At 50.0% G+C, this 6524-nt stretch overlaps 1 long non-coding RNA gene across 1 annotated transcript; it reads right to left on the bottom strand.

Moving 5' to 3' along the window:
* Positions 1 to 266: 266 nt before the first annotated feature.
* LOC135329103 (uncharacterized) lies at positions 267 to 6225 on the bottom strand. Its single transcript, XR_010390320.1, has 3 exons — positions 6164 to 6225; positions 5552 to 5646; positions 267 to 907 (listed from the first exon to the last, which is right to left on the bottom strand). It is a non-coding gene; the product is annotated as an uncharacterized LOC135329103 (long non-coding RNA).
* Positions 6226 to 6524: the final 299 nt, after the last annotated feature.

The raw sequence follows: 6524 nt of genomic DNA, 5'->3' as shown, positions 1-6524 counted from the left end.
GAAATACCTGTTTGGTAGAGTTCAACATCACCTTCTGCCATTAATGCCAACTCTCTCAGGCTCTTCCACAGACAGAGTGGATCTTGCACTTGTCCAGCAACGCAGGTCCTCAGACCATGGCATCAGCAGCTTCAGTAAATACTGCTTAGAACTGCAATCCATTGCTCTTTGGCAACACACTCTACCCAGAAAAGGATTCTTACTTCTCTAAAGATTTTTACTCTATTTCTGATTAAAAGCAATAAAAAAAGACCAAAGTGCCAGTTTCCTGCATTTTATCATCTTTCAGGCCTTTGTGCTAATAGCATGGCAGCCCTGTTCACCTGTACGCTCCCTGAGGAACTCTGAACCATACAGCATGCACAGCACAGGGATTGTATCAAAGTAATTCATACTTGGAGCTGTGGCAGAATCAGGCAAATCTTGGCTTGGCTATCTCTCCTTAGGCTACATCTTGCAACCAGAAGGGCTGGAAACAATTTTGCTTTAATTGCTTTTTAAAATGCAGCCAGCAGATGGTTTGGTAACCTGAATTCATGACTCTTTCCACAACTCTAAGCTGTTGGCCTGGAAACCAAACCCAAGCTTGACCTAGGTAGCAAGGGACACATCTCATTTGTTTACAAAGGCACTGTCCAAAACATCTCAGGTACGACTGCCCGGCTTCTCCAAGAGGAACACTGCAAAGCCGCGGGCCTTCAGCTCCTTTTGCTTCATAGCCTGTCTGAAATCCTCAGCCACCAACGCTAATGGAAAGAAGTCTTCATTTCCGGCTCTCGGATCCCAGTGCAAAAACTAGCCAAATGGCGCTGGCGCAGCCCAGGACTGGCAGAGACATGAAAGCATGCTGGTCTCCTGTCCCAAGTGTTATTCTTGGTTGAAGGAGCTCTTGTCAACATGATGGTCACTGTTGAAACAATCCAAAAACACAAAAAGATGTTACTGTCCTGCACACACTCAACATGGGAAAGACAGAAATAAGGGGCACCTTGAAAGGGCAGCACAGCATCAGGTATCAAGGCCACCATGCTCATAAACATCCAGGTAAATCTGGGGAGCCCATCAGCACAAAATATAGCTTGCACAGCTTCTCTGGAGAGCATATCATGTTCTCTCCAGAGCACAAGGGATGATTTGTCCTGCGAACACATCCCTTCATAGACCTGTGTGCTACAGTAAAGTTTTAACAAATCCTGGCCAGCTCTTCTGACCTGTCTGGTTCATTCTTCAGGGATATTCCCTACCCTACTACGAATGCCTAGGTGTCCAGTGTCCCACGGTAAGCAGCCACTGAGTTCTGCCTCCAAACTGGCCACATCACAGTGCAAAGGAATTAATACTGCCCCAAGAACCTCACAAACATCTTATGAAGCAGGCTTGTTTTTCTGTTACAAAGCAATTTGAAATTCTTGGAAGGCAATCAGGAAAGTACAAAGTATTCCAGCTCAGGACAGCCTGGGACTCATTCCTTAGAGGCACAATGGTTGTTTACTCAATCCTTCATACATTAATATCTAAAAATTCATGAGTTCAATTGTAAACAAGAAGTCCTGGCTTTACTGGGTTGTCTACTTAGCAATAGTGGTTCCAGCCTGAATGCTGATTTTGTTGTTATCTGTCTTTTAATCTTGCTATCAGTCAAGATCTTGCAAAATTGTGGGAAATATTTCAAGACCATTTATTTCTGGTTTTGAAATGCATCCCTCTGAAACCCAAGGCCAAAGAAAGACTATTTCAAATCAACATTGAAGAGTACAGGCAGGGAGAAGAGCTGTTTGTGCCAGCACTGTCCTCTGCCTCAAGAACAAATGAGTAAAAAGCCGGCCACAAATACATTTGTGCTGGAAATTAGCAGAAGATTCCTAACTACTGAGACGGAAGGTCCCTGAGGCAGTCTCCTAAGGGGACCAGTGGATACAAAATAGCCCAGACCCAACCTGTTTCCAGCAAAAAGCACAACTGGTTTCTGAAAGCACTTGTACCATGGTGTTGCCTGTGGTGAGCAGAAGTCTCATCTGCATGCATCAGCCCAGGGACTCTGCAATCCCTCCAAGCCCAACAGCCAAGGACTCTTCCCAATATTACATCTGAAGAAACCCTCTGAAACAAACATCTGCCTCCCGCCAGCAAGCCAGGCTCTCCCTCCCAGAAGGAGCCCTGGAGGACAAAGGTAGATAGTCCAAAGGATGGACATGGTCCAAAGTCCATCAGAGTTCACCTCCTCTCTCATCCATGCTGGCTGGCACACCAGCAGGACAGGCAAGAGCCTGGGGTTTGGGAGGGTGCCGCCGCAAAAGCAGTTTGGCTTTGTGCTTCACTGTGGTCACCACAGGTGGTGGTGAGGACTGCCACCCTGCCAGCAGTGCGCAGGATGGTGCTCCCAACCATGCCTTTGGATCTGATGCTTGCCAGGAGGCAGCTGGCTGAGCTGCAGTTTCTGGCTCAGGAGGTTCACCAGGCTGTTCACAGCTAGGCTGGCGGTGTTTCCAGCTTCTTCGTAGTCCTGTATATACATGCTGATGTTCCAGGCATTATTTTGCCAGGGAACATGGATTTAGCTCAGCTTTCTCATCTCTCCTCCTGAGGAACAGCTAGTTGTTCAGGTAGCCCATTATCTGGCATGGGTGAGATCTAGATAAACTCTTGCTTGCAGTGTCAACACAGAACACCTTGTCCCACCCACATGTTTTCTTGCACCTGTGCAAAGCTCAGACACCTCCACACAAGCCCTTGTTTCTACTGTAGATGCCACTCCAGGAACTGTCGAGAATGGATTACGCCCTCTCCATCCCTTACGCAGAGGGGATGCAAGTCCACAGACAATATGGGAGCATGAGGAATGTGGGCATATTTCATCAAGCCTATGTGATGCAGCAGGCACCCAGGCCTATCGGGTACCAGGCTGTGATGACAATGCCTCCTGCACTGCAAACACCAGGATACTCCAGTCTTGTGCGGGCTCTGCCTCATGTGGACTCAGCTCTCTCTGCTGGGGCTGGACTCACACAACAGACCCCGATAGTCACATTGCATGATGCTCTGAGGAAGCTGTGGCTAGAAACTTCCTGGCAACCAGTGAGGAGCAGGATTTTCTTAGGTAGGTTGTTCATTCTTGTGGATCTGGGTGGTCAAAGTGAAGAGTGAAGAAATAGTACTGGAAAGAAAAAACAGAGAGTGCTTGGAAAAAGGGCTGAAGTGAGTGAGGAGCAATGAGTCAGAGGATGTTCATGAGTGAGTAGGGATGTGTGTGAAAACCCAGGTCCTTCTGGGGACAGAGCCTCATGTCACGAAACAGCAGGCTGTATGCTAATCTTGTTGAACCTGTGCAAGAAGAGGAGAGCACTTCCTTGAGCAGGAGGTTCATGTATCTTATCTTTGGTGCTGTCAAAGGGCAACAGCAGAAACTGCCACGTGTTGGAAAGCCTCCAAGCAGATTCTCTCTCACAGATATCAGCAAGACTAGAAAGTTACCTTCACTCTCTTGATAAAAGTTTCAGTGAAGAAATGAACTCCGAGGCCCAGACAGGTTCCTAAGGAGCAACCATTACTACTAGCTAGAAAAATATTGGCTTACATTTGTGCAAAGCCTTTAGCTTGCTCAAGCCACAGGTACAGCCTGGAGACACCTGAGCCTGCTCTTCCATTCAAGGTTCATCACTGTCAGCTCTAACTTCCTGCCCTACCTTGCAGGAACCAGCCAGAAGAAGGGGTTTATGAGGTGGTCATCCAAGTCCTGCTAAACCACTATTCAAGGGCAAGAGCTCTCAGATAAGCCCAGATTTCAACCAGAAAAGGAACTGGAGAGGAAATGCTCCACAACTCAATCACACTCACTTCCCACCCTGTGAAAACCAGCGGGACATGCTATCCCAGAGTCCATGAGTCTTTGATCTTTACTGCTGTCTCTTTAACCAAAGAGGCCTCCACTGAGGACCAGTTACTCCACCAAAGCCTGGGGTGCTCCAGCAGTACAGGAGGCAGCATCCATCTCCCTGCTCACTCTGGCCCCCTTTGGGACATTTGGCTATATGTCTGTGCATGAATATTCTCCTTGGAAGAGCCTATCTCCAAAGGCAGGGTCCTAGCCCGTGCCACAAAGGAGGGCATGGTCTGCACCGAACCTGGCTGGGACCTCAGCACATACTGCAGTGCAATGGCATCTCGATTCCCAAACGTTTGCTCATGCTGGGTCAGCCTTCAATTGCATGGGAAGCAGCACCAAATCCATTCACGTCTTGGAGCATTTACAGAGCCTCCTACAGTACCGCAGGACCTGAGCCCAGGAGCAGCCACTAACGAACAAGGGGCCTGTACTGGCCTCTAGCAGCAGTGTGCTGATGCCACTCAGGCCGACAAATGTCCCACTCTGAGCAAAAGAGTTAAATCCGGCAGACCGCCTCGGGCTGTGGTGAGAAAGGCTCCTTCCCCTCCCTGCATGGTTGGGAGCACCGTCCTGCGCACTGCTGGCAGGGTGGCAGTTCCTCCCCACCGCCTGTGGTGACCACAGTGAAGCACAAAGCCAAACTGCCTTTGCGGCAGCGCCCTCCCAAACCCCAGGCTCTTGCCTGTCCTGCTGGTTGGCCAGTCTGCCCCATAATGCGTCTCCGTGTTTCTCTTGGATGACCTCCAGCTGGACTGGCGCCTTCCACAGAGCGGCTCTTCTGCGCAGCCAGAGAGTGGATTTCCTGCCGTTTGATCTGAGTTTGCCATTCATTTCCCTGAGGGCTTCCTGACTGCCTTCATCAGCCCCAATCTTTCCATCACGGAGGCTGTCCTGCAGCCTGGGGCTCTTTGGCAAGGAGCTGGCGGAGAGGCCTGGTGGCCAGAGGGCAGTTGCTCACCATGTCCCCTCTGCCCTGGAGCTGGACAAATGGAGGGGACCTTTCCTCCCTCCCAGGCAGATCAAGCACGGATATGCAGTGCCCTCTGCTGATTCAGCCATCAACGGAGACGCCGGAAGGAGTGGGATGCAGAGCTTGGCGGCTTTGCAAGCCTCTGAACGGGCAGCCAAGCCTCTGGCTCCAGCCTCCGTGCTCTCTGCCAGTTCTTTACAGGCAAGGCAGGGAAAAGACCTTCCTCTCTGCTAACAAGCTGCTATTAATCACAGCTCTTTGAGCAGCTGTTTGAAAAGCAGGGCTGGTGGAACAGGCCCAGCAGTCCCATCAGCCAACTCCATACCTGCAGGGGATGATTACCTGAAGGAACCAGGACAACTTCACACTCCTCCACAGTCCCCCAGCTCTCTATGCCATGCACATCCTGCCAGGACTGAGCAGTGTTCTCCTTCCCCATGCGATGGGGAGGATGGCAGCCCAGCAAGAAGGGCAAAGCAGCCTGACAAGCCAACTGGGAAGGCAAAGAGAGTATTAGGGACAAAGAGCGAAAATGGGGGATATTCTAATGCTCCCTTTCCCCCTTCCTGGAGGCACCCTTTACCAGGCAGATGAGGAATGAATGGTCTTCACTTTATCCTGAAATAGTGGAGGGAAGCAGGTGTATGGGGAGGACAGGCTGGTGGTCCAAACTGTCCCAGAGAGGAGAAAAGCCTTACCTAGAACAGCACAGATCGGGTGTGAAACAGAGATGCTGTCATTGCCAGGATGTCAGAATTACTGGTCATGCTGCAGAAGCTGCTCACAAGCTGTCCTGGGAACACAAAGATGGACATGAATTAATCAAAGCTGCAGAAAGGTCCCTTGTGATGTTCTGCAAGCCAAGATGCAACTCCTGCTTGCAGAACTGTATGTGAGGTTAGCTTTAGCCCAAGAGTGTTAGCTGCAAGTCCATTCCTGGTGGACCAGCAGCTGAGGTGCGCTAAGCATGCAAGTGCCTCTGCATAGCTCTTCTAAACCAGCCAGGGGAACTGCAGAGTGAGGGCAGCTTTCTGTTTCAAAGCCCAGAAAGAGCATTCCCTCCTATAACAGGTTTGACTGTGTCAAACTGGTGTCAGCAGAGCTCTGCTGAGCTGAGAGGGTGGTTGGCCCTGCGGGTGCTCACAAGCCAGGGTAGCTAAGAACACAAGAAAGTCCAGCACAGCCCCAAGCCACCTGGGTCCCCAATATCCTGGACCACCAGAGGCACCTGTGGCTGCTCCTGGAACAGCACCCATGGGGTCCTAGCAGGACACCCACAGCCCAGAGCTGCTCATGTTGGAAGAAAGTACCTTGTTTTTCTTTTCCAACATCCTGTCGAGTCCTCTTCAATTCATCTGGGTGAAAAGAACCTAAAGGGATGTTTAAAGAACATGATACAGGCAGCAAAGTCCACTCCCAGTTAACAAGATTCACTTTAAGAGATAAGGCCTAGTGGCTTCTGCAGCCTGATAGAGGTTTATGTCAGCAGTAATGTGACTGGCAGCAGGTTTACGTGACGCAGGGAGCCTCCAGAGAGATAGTCATCTCTTGATCCTGCAGTGAAATTTGCTCCTTCTCCCAACTGCAAAGACTGCACATTTCTTATCTCCACTGGAGGGAAGGGTTACCACTAACATGCAATAAATTCAGTTTTTGGTTGATAATTTTTTC

The sequence above is a fragment of the Dromaius novaehollandiae genome, chromosome 8 (genome assembly GCF_036370855.1).
Source record: "Dromaius novaehollandiae isolate bDroNov1 chromosome 8, bDroNov1.hap1, whole genome shotgun sequence".
In the NCBI taxonomy this organism is placed as follows: Eukaryota; Metazoa; Chordata; class Aves; order Casuariiformes; family Dromaiidae; genus Dromaius; species Dromaius novaehollandiae.
Note: the sequence above shows the minus strand (reverse complement) of the source record. Positions and strands in the feature narration are given on the sequence as shown.